At 42.2% G+C, this 16,763-nt stretch overlaps 1 long non-coding RNA gene across 1 annotated transcript; it reads left to right on the top strand.

Moving 5' to 3' along the window:
- Window positions 1-2,082: 2,082 nt before the first annotated feature.
- Window positions 2,083-16,320, top strand: LOC141568486 (uncharacterized). Its single transcript, XR_012491652.1, has 2 exons — window positions 2,083-2,380; window positions 6,830-16,320. It is a non-coding gene; the product is annotated as an uncharacterized LOC141568486 (long non-coding RNA).
- Window positions 16,321-16,763: the final 443 nt, after the last annotated feature.

Raw genomic sequence — 16,763 nt, 5'->3', positions numbered from 1 at the left:
CCCACCTGGGTCTTCTGAAGTCTCTACCCCACAGAGCAGATTCTTCTGGCGAACCAGAGCACAGAACTGCACCTTCCCGGCGGCGCGTGACCTTGCCTCCCTCAGGCTTTGGCAAGACGTTGCGATCTTTACCAGTCCCACATCCCAGGTCACTAAACTGGAAACGGACAGAATGAGCATCATCTGGTGAATGATAAAAGGGCAGGGGCACGATGTGCTTTCCTTCTCGTGCCTCCAAAGAGAGCGTTGTCTCTCGTCACTAATAAAACTCCTGAGCAGTGAGGCCTTCGGTCTGGGCTCAGCCGCAGAGATGTTTTATCTTTCGTAATTCGAGCCCCTAAATTATATTTGGGAATAAGTGTGTGTGTGTGTGTGTGTGTGTGTGTGTGTGTGTGTGTGTGTGTACACTCTATTTTTTAAAAAGCCCTTTTATTTTTGGTTTTCACTTTTTGCAAATACCGCGTTGGAGGTACTGTTGGCTTCTCCAAGCAGATGTCAGCTGGGTGCTGGCGGCCTGTGTGTCCTCCTGCGGAAGCAGAAACGGCAGAGTCTGGTTTGATAAATGTTCAAGATGAAACATGGCCATACTCAAAAACCCAGGGTGATTCAGAATATAAGAGGTGAATATTCAGAGGCGGAAGGTGGCCAGTTGTGTTGTTTGATTCCCTTTCCATGGAACTAAATGCGGTTATCTGCAATCCTGATCCCCCTGGTATCCAAACGCAATGTTTCTGAACAGGCACTATTAGAACTAGAAAATGGGGTCCAGGGACGCGGGGACTCACGACCTAACGGAATATTGTTGAAGAAATACAAAGAAGACAACCAAGATAGTAATGATATTGGATCCTATGATCTCCTAGACAGGAAAGTCAGGCGCAAGAACCTAGGCCGAAAATGTATCCCCAGCAGTGGCCTTCGGCGGACTAAGGGAGGAGGTGGGTGGTGAGTGTGGGGAAGAGGAGGTCTCTGTTGTCACCCTAGGTCCCCTTCATTGAAAAAGAACAATGGCCGGGCCTGGGGTTCTTTTTCTGAAAGAGAAACTGCGGGAAAGGCAGAGTTGCTCTTTGTGCCCCAGCCCCTTTAGAGGAGGGGGAGCCATACACACAACCCCCTGACCATTGAGTGGTGTCCACGGGATCTGGACCCCTCAAAGGCTCTCTGGGAGCTTAAAAAAAGAAAAAGAAAAACCCAAGGCGCCGGCCGGGTCGCGGGTAAGGCCCACGCAGCCGCCGGAAGAAACCCGAGCAAAACCGAGAGACCTGACAATTCGCCAGGCGAGGAGGGGGGAGATGAAAACCACACACTCTCACATGGTATGTCCGTCTCCCCCCATCCATTCCAACGTCTGATCACGGCTGATTCTGCTTACGTGTGTATTTCAGATTAAGGATATATTTATTTATTTAATCCTTCAGATCTTCCTATACCACAAAAAGACTCAATTCCTTTCCAAGACGAAGAGTTGATGGAACAAAAAAGGGGGCTCCATTTTAAATCAATGGGGGAAACCATATGACTGTGACCTTGACGTGTGAAGGGGGGAGGGGCGGATAGATTTGGATCCAAACCTTTGGCCTCTCGGTTTCTGGGGCGTCCTGGGCCCTTTCTAACGACACCGACGGAAGGGGGTGGGGGGCATATTTTCAAACGTTGCCATCAGCAGTTCATTCGCTAAAGTTGGGAACTTGGTATTTTCATATTACGTGAAATACATGATTTAATTATACTCCAAAAACAAATTAAGGACAGGCCTTCTACACAAATTGGAGGCAGCTAAATGCTCTTTTGTGCCTGCAGCCCTCGGGTTGTTAAAGAGGCTGCTGATGCATGAGAAGTAAGTGACTGATTTAACTCATTGGGATGCAGGAAGCGACCTGCCCTCTTTTGAAAAAAAAACGAGAGAGAGAGCGAGAGAGAGAGAGAGAGAGAGAGAGAGAGAGAGAGAGAGAGAGAGAGAGACTGACTTCGGGCTGGAGAAGAGAAGAGCAAGGGAGGGGAGAGGAGAAAAAAGAAGGGGGAGAGACAGAGAGAGAGAGAGAGAGAGAGAGAGAGAGAGAGAGAGAGAAGCGCAGAGGGAGGGAGGCGGGGAGGGAAACCAAACCCCGCTTTACTGCGTTGAAAGCTTCTGAATTTCAAGCAGAAAGTAGAAGGAGCCCCACACGGCAGTGAGCGTCTTTCCTTGGGCTGCGTGTGCAGAGCGTAGACAATGAAAATCTCCATCCCCCTCCCCCATCCCCGCTAGGCGACAAGATTTTTGTTTTCGTTCCTTCTCAACGGTGGAAGATATGCAAAATCAAATATAGAGAGATGTGTACGTATTTTTTAAACTAACAAACCAAACCGGCTGAGACGCGGATTATCCAAACGCGCACCCGCTGTAAGTATAATCTTTTCCTGCGTTTGCCCGGCTCTGTGTCGCTGGCTGGGTTGGGAGTGTTCGCTTTGTGAGTCGGGGCGCTGGTGGAGTTGGGGTGTTTTTATTCACAAGGGCTTCCTCAAAGCTTGCCCTTTCTGCACGTGAGCGGGTTTAGTGTGTCGCCCGTTGTGGGAGTACAGAACAGGGCACTGGCTGTCTTGGATGCGGCGACTCGGAGTAGCGGGCGGGGGACGGCGGGAGGCGCCGAGTCAAGGGGTTCCCGCGTTGCGAGCATCCTTGAGAGCGCCCGTCCTGCTCTGAGCTGCAAGGTTGGTTCCAGGCACTGGAAGGAAATCAGGTCACGGAGATCTCTATGCTCTCGGACTCCCAGATGTGCAAGAGAGACGGGAATGGGACTGGAGGAAGAGACCTGAGGAGGAGGGAGGGGAAGCGAGCACCCCTGGCCTAGAGTCCCGGGCCACTACGGGCCAAGCTCCTCCGTTAGCAGGGCTTAGTCTCGCCGGGGTTAGCTCGCTAGCTAGCTAACATCGCGCCTTCGTTGGGTCTTTTATCTACATCTCAAATAAAGGATCTTCTTGAGACAGGGCTGAGTGAGGGTGGGAGAGTGTGTCTCTCGGAGCGCCCAGGCAGGAGAAAGTGTGGTTCTGGGGGAGGTATTTTTTGGCCTCTTGAAATATGTGCAAGAATTTCGCGGGCCCACGCTTTCTTTGTGTGCCCGGCAGCGCCAAGCGCTTTGTGCTTCCCAAGGAGAAAATGGCGAGTTCTATTGTGTTTAGGCCATTTTCTTCCGGTACCAGGATTTTCCCAAGTTCTGAACACTTCTTTGGAAAGTAGCTTTCTCGTGCCCAGAAAAGTGTGAAGTTCGGCCCCGTGGCCTGGCATGGGTACCGACCTCAGTTTAGACGACAGCCTGTTTTCTTATCGTTGGGATACTTGTATCAAAACAAAAATATGACCAATTTCTGCAGGTCGGTGCCCTTCAAAGATACGCAAGGAATCCCAAATATTCGGACAATAAGAGACTCTGTGTGTGTGTGTGTGTGTGTGTGTGTGTGTGTGTATACTTTTCCTAATATTCTGAAGGAAAAAATAAAAGACAGAAGACAATTAAATGTTTGGAGGGAGAAGGGAAGTTTTTTCTTTATTCTTTCACCCCTTGGAGGAAACCCCAGGAGAGGTTAAATGTTACTCTGCCAGGTCAGTCTTTTGTTTTTTAAACCGAAGGTAAAATGTTATTTTGGACAGAAGGAATTATTAAGTAGCCTTTACTAGACCATATGCCTTCTTTGCTTCACTAGAAAAAGCTACAAAGTGTTGGAGAAGAGATTCATTTGAATGTTCTTAGTGCTTAAATATGTGTGTTATATATCCATGTGTTTACATCTATCTGTGGAGAGAGGTTTGCCTTTTTTACTTATTCTGTCATTTTTCTAAAAATGTCTGCATTTTGTTAAACCATATGTAAAAGTGGACAAGGGTGACTATACAAGGATTGTCGATGTGACTTTTCTGAAAGCAAAAAAAAAAAAGGAATTACAGATTGAAAAATACTATTACTTACTACAATGCTTTGGACCCCAAAATGGGCTGATAATTTTGTCAGCTCAAAAATAATGAAATGCTAACTTTCCCCATCTGCTTTCTGTACTCTCGATTTGGTGGCACATATAGAAAAAAATGAAAAGAACTGGAATGGCAGAGAGAATTTAAAGCTGATAGCTGTTTCCCCCTTTCACATTATCTTAAAATGTTAGGGCATCAAATTGGTAGAGAAGCATTGTGATTTACATTTTTCAAAATGCACTAGCATCTCCCTTCATGTGGATCAAGACCATGGACAGCGAACTAATATTAACTCATGGAGGGAAAAGGTCTCTAGTAAAATTTTGGGGGAGCAGAATGGAAGTTTTCATCCAAAACATGTTAGGAGACAAAAATAATCCTTATGATTTTGAGAAGGAATTAGACTCCTTTAAAGTGCGGTATTTCAAACGTATTCCAATCAAGTTTCAAAGAAACAATGATTTATATACCCTATCTCAAATACTATATATTCTTTATCCAATTGAAATAAAATGAGGTCTACCTTTTTGTGTCTGATAAATAACAAATTTAAATCCATCCATTTAAGATGTGGGCTGTTTCTTATAAGGCCTTGAAGCAGAGTGAGGGTAGAGAAATTTTACTGTTTGAGGCTGGCATTAGCTGAATGACACTAGAGCAAATTAAATTGATTTTTATCAGTGACTGAATTTCTAAATGCATAGAATTGGAAAAATTAAATGCCACTTTGATAGACAGGGATAATATGAATGGAGATATAATCCAGCTACTGCTTCCTTCTACTTCTGTTTAGGCACTGCAGTCTATAACCAACAGTGCAGTGTTGTGGGCAAACATTTTTTTTTTCTAAGAAAGTCACAGATTTTTTAATATATACCGATTTGATTTGGGGCACAGGATTGGTTCAGTATGGCTCTGTGTCAGAGATCAATTTATTTTGTGTCATACATTGTTTGAATTGCCTTTATTCCCTTACAGAACTGAACTTCATTTAAAACCATTTCATTTGTGGATTACATAACACATTCAAAATTGCTCATTTAAATTTCCAATTTCATGTATCTTTGGCATATTTCATAACCTGACTTCAGTGTGACTTACAAAGGCCTGGGAAATCAAATACGGCAAAAGTAATACGCAGGTTCAAGAAATTAAAAGAGTTCATATCTAAAATCAAATTTTAAACCAACATTAAAGAGAGTTTATGCTTTATAAATTAATTAATTCTTGATCTTTATTCATTGGATTTGGCTGTAGAATGAAACTGCAGCTATCAGAATGTACCGATTCTTAACATTAGAATGTACAGATTCTTAACATGCTTTGGACACACACTCTATTTTTTTTCTTTTTACAACATCTTCAAAGCACTTGCAAGAAAATACAATGATCAGGACCATGGTGAGGTCTCTGGTGTTTGTCCAATGGTGGCCCAAGGCTCTGGTTGGGACGCAGAGTTCGGTAGTTGGGAGACGGTCATTGTTTAGTAAGACACATTCGTCCGGAATGGCATTTGTGATAAAATTAAGCATCAACCTTGGCCTGGGGAAAGGATGGCGGAATGGCGAGAAGAAGAGATACAGATAAGCCCTGTTTCTGCTGCTTGCGCACATAATTAAGAGGCCGCCCCTCATCTGGAAGGTGGGCTCTGTCCAGCCTAAGGTGCTTATTTTGCTGTTACTTGGCCAATCGTATGAGCAAACAAGAGCCCAAGAGCTTAGAATTAGAGATCTAGATGAGCTGTACAGAAGGCATGGGTTCTTGTCTCCATGTTAGGGAGAGGCAACCAGGAATGGTGACTTTGGCTTGCTTTGAGCGAACCTGACTATTGAGGCAGGGCTGTGAGGGAAGGGCTGGAGAGACTGGTGGCACGACGTCCCGGGGGCTGTCTTTGAGACACAGTGTTGTCGCCGGAGGTGTAGGCAAGGGCAGGCACTCGCCCTTTGCTGTACCCAGGCGCAGCTCTTGGGGGCTGAGCGCCTTCTGCGGCTCTTTGGTTTCAAGGACACAGCGAGCTGCTCAGGACTTTGGGAGCCAACATCTGTCTGACTGGTGACGTCAGCAGCCCGTGTAATCCTCTTGTGCTGAAGGCAGATGCCTTATTTGTTTGGCTGGAGCGAGCCATTAATCCCTAATTCTGGATCAGCAAGCGAGGGGGAAAGACCGGACCGCTCCGACCCACCCCCTCCCCACCCCCACCTCCCTTCCTAAAGCACCTTATACCACCGAAGCCTCTCAGCCTCCTCTTTCCTCCGTGAACGCGCTGAGCAGCGATTGAAAGCACTTTGGTCCTCTGCAGGTTTGAGCAGGGCTAGTACTGGTCTTTCTCCTTCGGATTTCTCGGGCTGTGTGTATATGTAATTCTTTCTCTTATCGATCGTTTCGATTTTCTTGCTGCAGCTTGCTGGTCTTGCAGTTTGCAGGGTCCTAAGCCAAGAAGGGGTGGAGATTGGAGAGTGCGGATCCTGAGTGTTGTCTGAGAGAAGGGGTGAGGCAGGGGAAAGGGGGCACAGGATGCGGGGACAGCTGGACTGCACCAGAGGACCATCTGCGGACCCATTTTGACGGTTACTGCTCCCAAAATCTCTTCTCTGGCGGCGGTGGTGCCGCAGCGTCTGGCCCCACCTCGAGGCTTCTGCAGCAGGGTACCTGCGCGCACCGCCACCGCGCCGCCCCCCGGGCTGCGCGCCCCAGCTTCGTGCACTGCCGGCCCCACCGCGCCTGACTGAAGCCTGGGGACCTAGGTCGTGGCCCACCGGCTGGGGTTCCATCCTACAGTCACCTTATCTCTCTCCCCTGCTCCCTCCCTCTTCCGGTCCCTTCACCCCAGCCTTTCTCCTGCTCTTGCCTCCCTTTCTAATTCTACGCTGTGATTCTGTTTTTCAGGGGCGTGTTCTGGGTCTCAGCGCTAGACCGGCTCTAGGCGCTTTCTCCAGCCGCAGCCGGGCTCTACGCCTCCCGGAGGACGCGGTGGCGGAGGATCCCCTCTTCCTCAGGCGCTGGAGCCGGAGCGGGCCTTTCCCTAGGGCCGACTGCGCTGTAGGGGACGCTGCGAAAAGAGCCGCTGCGGCCGCCGCCTCCCGCCCGCTGCGCAGAGCGCTCCGCCAGTAGAGGTCAACTCCCCTCACCCCTTCCTCTCTCCTGCTCGCCCTCCCTCGGCCTGGCCCAGGTTCCGCCAGTCTCCAGACTCTGGCCGCTGCCTGAGGAGTGCGCGTCCGCTGCGCTGCTCTGAACCGTAACCCCACGCCGGGCCCAGCCCCGAGCTTCGTGCTCCGGGGCAGTGGGGAAGCCTTAGCGATCAGCCTTTACTCTCTGCAGCAAAGCCGTAGCCAGACCAGATGGGCCGCCCAGATCTCTCGGGACTAGGCAGGTGCGCTTGAGTTAATTTTTCCGCATTACAAAGAAAGATGACCCAGTCCGCCCTTGGACTCTCCTCTCTTCCCTAAATCTCCCAACCAAAACCGCGGTAACCTTATCAGAGGACACAGAGGCCAGGCATATCTGCGTGTCTATCTTACACACACGTATGATTATCTTACCCTTTACGTGCTAGATCTCATCCCTACAGCAGGAAATGATTGGCAAAGCTTTCTGCATCAGAACATGCCATGGCGTGGCCCTTAAAACCTGCCATTCTTGACAAGTGACTTAGAAGAGATGCTGGGCGAACCAACCTGGTTAATTGCCTTCAGTAAAATAACACAATTACGAAATTAGAACTGTACCAGAGGGATAATGAACTTCGATCCACACCATCATTTGAGAACTAGATTTAGAGGCGTACGTATGTTTTTAGGTGTGCTGTAAATGGCATGCAGATATATGCATATGTACATGCAGACATGCATCGTCTACACGTCCATCGAACAGCCTAATTAGCAGTGGCTCTGGCAGCTGTGGCAGGAGGCGAGCAGAGACAGGAGCCGAGCTTCTGAGTTACGACTCTAGGGGAGTCTCGGGGACTCACACCTCCGGGGAGGGGGAAGGGCAGGAGAAGTGTGGTATTCACTCGCAGGGGGTCAGTTACTTTCCGGATCAAGATGAGACTCTGCCCTCCGTGTTCACAGCGGACCTTGATTTAATGTCATACAATTAAGGCACGCGGTGAATGCCAAGAGCGGAGCCTACGGCTGCATTTGGACACCAGAACACCTCAGGGTATGATGGGGAATCGGCAATGGCAAGGAGATTTGAGGGGTAGTAAAGCGACCCCTCCTTTGCGGCATAGAGACACTCAATCTGATTCCAGAACCAACCCAGTATTCCGTAAGCAAAAGGATCACAGTTTTCAGTAAGAGCTCCGAAATCCGCAGGCAAATCCCCAAGGGGGATTTTAGGGGAGCTTCAGTGACAGCTGTCAGGAGAGCAGTAGTTTCTGTTTGCACAAATATTCTAGAGAGTTGAAGCATTTAGAAAGCAGTGGTCCTTTCAAGAGCAGGTAGTGTGATCCTTTGCAATTCTGGGCCAAGCTGCGGTAACAAAACCGGAGAGAGAGAGAGAGAGAGAGAGAGAGAGAGAGAGAGAGAGAGAGAGAGAATAACATTAAATGGAGCCCTCACCACATTGTGCAGGAAACCTCAAATAGCTCAGCTCCTTGGGGAAGCTCGGAACCACCACCATTACCACCACCACCTCCCTTTTCCCTTTCTCTTCCCAGTTTCCTGGGAGTGGGCCTAGCCTGGCTTTAAAAAGCCTGGATAATTATTTTTGTTTGTTTCGGCATTGTCGCAATGGCCAAATCAGTCAAAGGACTAGGACAGGGTAAAAGCCCAGGCCAGAAACTTTAGGAGGACTCGGTAAATTAATTTATTTGGAAGCCAATGAACTGGACTTGGTTAAGGTAGGAGTTCCGCACCACGGCCTAGGAGCCACAGACAAACCCAGGCTGAGAAAGCGAGCCTTGATGGATGTCTTTGTTCTGCCTGGGCCTGCAGGGGCCGGGAACAAAGCAGAGGCGCTAAGAGGATTCACTAAAGTGGCCGCGCCCTCAGCGCCGGCCGCTGTCCGCGGTGCTGACCACGGCCCCTGCTCTCTGCAATTTAACCAAAACGCAATAGGACCGTCCCGCCCCTACCCAAAAGCTAACAAGATATTAGGAGATTTGCGAAAGAAAAACTAAAAGCAGGGAAACTGTCGCATACAGCAAAACCTAATATTTACCGAAATAGTGCACTTGAGCTGTTCCACACTTGGCTTGTGCTTCTCGGGCTTCACGTAGTTTATACATATACAGTTAGTGGATGTATATTGGGGGGGGGGGGGTCAGATTATTCAGGCTGAAACCCGAATCTAAGCAATGGGCGGGACTTGCAAGGAAGAAAAGGAGAATGGAGTCTCTATTTTTTTTCCTTTCTTAAGTCAGCTATCTTAAAACTTACAAACGTGAGGTCCTCAGCTACGCAGTTTAGCAATGCTGGTGTGTTCACCAAGGGACTCGCAACGGACTCAAGTGTGGGCCTCGAGACACACCAGGAAGAGTTGGGAGGGGGACTGACTAGGTGAGACCAGACTGGAGTCCACCCAGCCTGCCTCCTGGGGCCAGGCTCACGGCAGGGCAGTCTTCCTAGGTAGGGCCAGAGCGTGAGCTCCGCCGACCGCTTTGGTACGCGGAGCTTGCTTCACGCTTCCTGGCCGGCGGGAGGCACTGCAGGGCCTGGAGGCCTGAAAACCGCACTGCGGAAAAAACGACCGTAGCATCCTCCTCCTCATAGCTTGGGAAGGTGGAAAAAGGCAGGGTGGTTTACTAAATCGCAGGCAATGAAGATTCGCCTTAGGAGCCTAGGGTCGTATGGGTCAGTGCTAATATATTCAATAAATCTTTAAATCTCTCAGCCTATTTCTTTATCCTAACCTAAATATTGACAGCATTATGTATAAATAATAAAAAAGTAAATGCCCTAACTAAATAATGAACCAAAGAAGAGAGAGATTGAGAGAGAGAGAGAGAGAGAGAGAGAGAGAGAGAGAGAGAGAAAAGGGAAACGAGAAATCAATCTGTAGTCAGCCTGGGCTCTCAAAAGGAATTGTTACCTGTTTGCTTGCATTTGTTTATAAATTCACAAATGTAAACGGTGTTAAAATTAGACACAGATTAAACAGTCCAAATTGGGCAATGGAGGCAGCAATACTAATTTTCATCCAGATAATAGAAATAGGCCATAAATGGGTTATACATTCATCAGTTTCTTCTTTCACACCTGAATGATGGAGAATGATGATTCAGAAAATAAAGCCTATACCCTCACAATACCCTCAGCCAGATATATCTTCGTCCCCTCCCTCAGGATAGATGTTATTTGTCCTTCTATATTAAAACTGTGAGTTTGTTCTTTCATATCCATTGATAACTTAGGTTTGCGTTTCATTTTGTACAATTTTGTACAATTTGGGAGGGAGTAGGTAAAACACACTGGAAAAAAGAGGGCTACTAGAATGATAAAAGGAAAGGGTTGCGGCGTAATCTTCTTGTGACTGTTAAAGGCAGTCACTGGACACTGAAATGGATTTAAAGCATTACACATTAGCGTGGAAGCTTAGATTTCCTTCCAGTATTTGTGCAACTGCTCTGATCTCCTGCATTCACATCCCCTGGGATAGTTCATGAAAGAACAACGGTCCAAGGCTACAAAATATTCTTGGGTTATGTTATAATTCGTGTGACATAATAGGAGCTCACATAATCTCCCTCACCCGAATCCTTCCTGTTTAAGGACAGTCTAAACTTGTCCTCCAAAAAGCTTAATCAGTTTTTTAAAATTACTTTCTAAATAGAAATAAAATACATTCTGTGAAAGAGAGGAGGTTTTAAAAATACCACTTAGATAAGGAACACACAATTTAGTAATCCGCTTGCCGTGATTAAATCTAGAGTGGTTATTGATCCGCAATATTTCTAGATTTTAAGACTATTTTCTATTTCTCTTAAAAATAATCATCCGCTTTAATGTCCATTGCCAATTTCCCTCCTATGAAATTCTATGCTCAGCATTTTTGCAATAAATCAATCAAGGCTTCGTCATTGGAGAATTTCGGTGCTGCGTGCCGTGGGGGCCCTTTGACAATCACAACGTTCATTTAGTAGTCTGAAATTAAAGCTTCTTGGAATAACTTAGGAACAGCTTGACACTTTCAGATACTCAACGACAACCCTCCAGGGAAATAGTATGTTTCCTTCCTGGGAACAAGATGCTAGCGCAGTGCCCCAGGAGGTATCCGGTGTCAACAATACCAGGGCGCCCTCTGCTGCCTGTAAGAAGCAGGACCTCAGTTACAAAAGCCAGATGGCAATGAGTCAAAATAAGCGGTGAAAACATTAAGCTTTTAGAAACATTTAATCTGTGAAATTTAAAAGCTCTTATCACATTGTACTTTTGAAGAGGCCACCCGATTCTGAGCATTCTTTGTATAATTTCCTTCTATTCTGAAACGTAATGAAAAGTCAATGTTTTTTAGTTTTCAGTCTGTCAAATTATTTCTGTAGGTACATTTCTGCACCCTTTCTCAAATTTTATATGGAAATACGAAATTGCAAACCAGGCTGAAAAACCTTTATTTTGAATAAATGAGTAAAAAATATTTCCTAGTTTCTCCAGATAACTAAGATCTAAAAAAAGAAAAACAAAGATCAGCACAAGTTGTTTAACTTTGTCTAAAGATAATTTTTTAAAAATTAAGGACCAAGGTAAAGAATTGTTTTCTTGTTTTTACAGTTAACACAGATTTTTCTCAGGCTTTAAGTTTGGGAATAAGAAAGTGAGCTATGCTTGAGGAAGAAGTTGAAACTTTTGCTTCGCACTAATATGTATACCCTTTTTAACCTTGATATCTTTGTAATGAGTTGATATCCATACTTAACTTGCAAAAATCTCTTTAGCAGAGAACCCACTCTGAGTAGAAGTGATCAGATATGGTCCCAGCATAGGCAAACTCATAAGAAGCGTACTTACATTAAAAATGAGATTTTCAGTACGAAACAATCTCTTCACAAAAGAAATGGAGATTTTTAAAAAGGTTAAAAATCCTTTTGAATTTTGATGTATTATAGGGTTTATATTGAATCAAAATGTACTTTGTATTAATTCAATATTGTGAATTTCAAGATTACACACATCTTTGCCATGAAGACTATTGTTGAATATATCAATGCTAATACAATAAAATATTTCTATTAATAATGTGGTTGTTAAATAAATCTTATAAAAATAAAATTATGTTTATAGTATGGTGTCAGGATGAAAGCTATCTAATATCACTCATTTTCATCTCAGTTTTTAAATTAAAATTCTTATAAGGATATTAAACTATAAGGTTGCCGAGAATAATAAGCTAAAATTTAAAAATTATGATTTTATAACTTGCTATAATAGAAAAAGTCTTGATTAAATATTAACCTAAGTTAAAAATTTGGCCAAATATGTAAATTTCCATATACCTGTAGGTACATTTGTCTTCTGAAATCTACTTCAAAAAATTTGTTTGCAAATGTATGCCCTAACTGAGATAAAGAAAATCGTTAGAACATTTATATTTTCATCCTAAACATTCTTTTAAAAATATTATTTTTCTTTTTGCTTAACTTCAATTTCTTTCTAAATCAATACATATTTTACCCAGGAGAGAATGAACACAGTGACATATTTTACTACATATCTAAAAGTTATAATAAATTTAAAACCAACCTTCTAAGTAAATAAAATTCAGGATACATATTGAAACATTTTTTTCTATTTTAAAAACCGTTTGCTCTATTAAAAAGAAAAATAAAAACTGAAGAGAATTAACTGAAAGCTCAGATGTCCAAGAAATGCAGCCCAAAGGGAAAAGCATGCACCAATATTTGCCCTTCAAATTTGTATGTAAGAGTTTTTAATCTCTCTGTATTTTATATTTATACAGGGGTGATATATTGTAACTGAAACACTTGTCCTAACTTCTTCTGGCTATTTAGAATCCATGGAAGCATTCAGTTCTATAAACAATATATTTATGGGAAGCACTAATACAATGACAAAAGCAACTAGCTACTGATACTTTTATTTAAAAATTAACCACACAACAATTGTGTCATAATTTATATCCATTCTCAGATGAAATTAAGATAGAATTTAATGCTTGTGGATAACAAAAATAAAAGCTCTTTAGAGTAGAAAGGACAGGTTTTTCGCAAACTCTTGGTAGTTTTTCAATCCAGTATTCAGACTCAGCTGTCAGTGCAATTTTCATCAGCTGCTATTAAGTAACTAGTACAATATATAAATATGGCTGAGTACAAATTAAAAATATAATGCTTTAAGATGCAATAAAATTGGAATGTCAAGAAATTAGAATTTATTATTTTTTAGAAGATTGATAGTTGCAAAGTTTAAGGAAAATATTTCCATTGAAGAACGAATAGCCAGGAAAGTAAAAAAAAATCCAGTATTGGAAGCAGAAGATACTACCAAGGCACAATAGGGTGAACTAGAAAAAATTAAGTCTGTGATACACGTAGAAAGAACTAAGAAGATATTGGACTTCAATTTTGGTTTTAATAATTCAGTAGAAAATATTTATGTAGAAAATTCTTAAGGAATTACTAGATATTATCTCAGAGTGTTTCTTCATTGGCATGCATTGTAATTTTGATCTTGTCATGTTAAAGAAACTCAGAAAATAAGTAGGAAATTACGTTAGCAAAATATTACTTTATTATTCAACTCTTATCCCATGAATTGAAAGGCAGAATTGTGTTTTTCCTTTCCCAGTTCTTGGTCAACATTTTTCTAATTATACAGAAAGAATTAATTTGAATATAAGAGTATATATGGCATACATAATGTAATTATTATAATACAGCATATGTTGGGCAAAACAGTGATATGTGAAAAAGACACTTGGTTTCACAAATCGTTCCTCACTGATGTCAGTGTTCTACGTAGTAGACACAATATATTTAGACAGATAGGATACTTAATTGGAACCCAATTGCAATGCTTTTTAGGAGTTCCCAACAGGCAATGTTAGTATAAGGAGTGTGGCTGACATACTAAATACTAAGAATCTTGGCCAAGGTCAATTTAAAGGGTATAAAGTTCGGGCTGCTATGAAAACATTAAGTGGAGAAAGGTATTCTCTTGACCAGAGCTGTGTAGTGTCAATTTTCCAGATCAGAGGAACTTCTCTCTTTTCTGGATGTCTTGGCCTGACTTTACTCTCAGTTCCCAGAACTAGGTTACAGTAGTTGTCCATTTTAATTGTCCTGACAATAAGAGATAATCAAATAGAGACTGGCTGCAGCACTCCAAGAATATATTCTTCAATACGTGATTTTTACAACATGGATATATTTAAAAGAAAGGATTCTTATTCTTTGAAAGATTTATTTTAATCTAATTTTTCAATTCGGAATGCACAGATATTTATAAGTGCCCAGTAAGCATCAGGCAGTCGTGTTAGTTGGGTGGGAGAAAAAGTTGTGGTGAGTGTGTATCTACAGACATACATATGGAGAGAAAAGCTAGTAATAATGAATATCTATCTTAGAAATTATGGTTAACATTTAAAACATGATTGTGGAAAAAAATAAAATCAACTTTAGCTGTGGTCTGAACCCATCTCTCCTGCAGTTACCTTCTTAAAATCAGCTAATCAACATGGTAAAACCCCATGGTACAAGATAATTCTTAATAAAGAAACATTAAAAAATTGGCAGTTCTTGCAGACTCCATCCTCCTGCTGTTGTTATTGCAATAATTTTCTGCAGTAATTAACATTTTCTAAATCCATGATACACTTTCAATGAAGAAAAGAATTCTACATTATTTCCACCTCTCTCTCTCAGCTTCCTCTTATCCAAATTGAATGATGGAACCCAGCAAGGTAAGTTTTTAGACCAATAACAATGAACACACACTTTAGTCATTAGATGTGAGACCCAAACTTATACTACAGAATTTTACACACACACACACACACACACACACACACACACACACACAGAGGGTGACAAAAAATGTCTACACATTTTAAGAAATGAAAAAACTGTATTAAAATTGTAATAATGTATACCAATAACGAAAGATGAATACAAGTCACGTGTGACTTCTGCAATTACAAGAGGTGCTCAAAGTGGTTACCATCAGCGTAACTTTGTTTTTTCCTTTTTTAAAATGTGTATGCAATTTTTTTTCGCACCCTCTGTATATTAAAGAATTTGAATTGACTTTTATTGTAACTTTTCCGTCTTGTCATGATAAACACCTAAATTCTCCTGGATTTCCAATGATAAAAACATGTCTGTTCATTCATTTAATCACTGATTAATTACTAGGTGCAAGGCACTGTTCCGTGTTGAGTATTTAATGATGAATGAAACAGATATGATTTCTATCCTTATGGAGTTTATGGTCTTATCCAGAAACTTGTCCCACTGTTGAACTTTCTACTCCCATAAACATTCTTCCTATAATTTAAGTCTTTTTATCTTTAAGTGCTTCTATTCCAACCATTGGAATTTTCTTAGTGATAAAAGCAGATTTGTGTTTTATGTTTCTAGGATAAACAGGCCAATACATTTACATTCCCCTTGTAGATCCCATGTCTCTCTCTCCTTGGTAACAATGAATGCTTTTACTGTCCCCTTTCAAATTTGGAGATCAATTGAGCAAAATATTAATATAAGCTGACCTAATGTTGATTAGAAAACTTCTGTCTCAATTGTGTTTTACCTGTCATGCTTGAAGTTGGTATTTACATTATTATATAGTATTATTATACTTATTTCCAGTTTGTCACAGATTTTGACTTCCCATGTATTTTTCGCTGCACATATGTAGCCCTATACTCTGTAATTTGGTGCTTATCCTTTATTTATATTTCTGATGAACTGTAGCTCTGTTCCTGTTCTTTTCTTCCTTTTTATATTTGTTTTTTAAATTTTATTTGAATGAGCTATTCCTTCAATGATCAAGATTCTTCTCAATTTTTATGCTATATTTCTATAGGGCTTGTAAATGTAACTAACTTATATCAAACAGTCAGGTGGTTTTGTTAGATTAACAGTGCCCACCAAATCTGATTATTAAGCCGGTCGTAATAACATCACCAAATCACTCATGACCTCATTGTTTCAAACGTTTCACATAAACGTCAAATCAACTAATCATTCAAAAGTCTATTCAAAAATACTGCCACCCATGTAGTTTTCAAGCTATCCTTTAATTAGCTGTGAAATGTTTAGATTTATGGTTCCAGGGAACGTGGTGATAACTATCTCCCCAGTTTTTTGCTCACAACTGTTGGTTATCACTTTGGCAAAGTCTTTGAAAATGGCCAGGTGTCTGCCAGATTTTTCAAGGCAATGACAGTTGTTATGGGTATTAAAGAAGTAAAGAGCTTTTCCTATGTGTTCTGATTATTCAACTGATCGAAAGATTTGAGGGTAGGCACTCTCCCACTGTGGGATGCAGTTGGTAGACTATGGTACACCATGTAAATAGTTAATATGCTGGCATTGGAATCTGAAGACCTGTGTTTTAGGCTGAGCTCTGACTTTAACTGGTTGAGTAATTTGGATTTCTTTCTTTCACTGGATGTCAGTTTTATGTGAACTTGATCAGTGACTCTCCAAATTAGGCAGTCAGAACTACTTGGGGAGTTAGTTCATAAATTTAGGTTTTTAGGTCCCATCCTCAGAGATTCAGTTTCAGCAGGTCTGGGACACATTTAAATAAGCACCACAGCTGGTTCTGATGCAATTGGTCTACATTTTGAGAAACTCTGGACCAGTTCTTTCAAGTATCTTTCCAGCTTTAAAATTTCTGGCTATGAATTAAAGGAAATT

The sequence above is a fragment of the Rhinolophus sinicus genome, linkage group LG14 (genome assembly GCF_036562045.2).
Source record: "Rhinolophus sinicus isolate RSC01 linkage group LG14, ASM3656204v1, whole genome shotgun sequence".
Taxonomy (NCBI): domain Eukaryota; kingdom Metazoa; phylum Chordata; class Mammalia; order Chiroptera; family Rhinolophidae; genus Rhinolophus; species Rhinolophus sinicus.
Note: the sequence above shows the minus strand (reverse complement) of the source record. Positions and strands in the feature narration are given on the sequence as shown.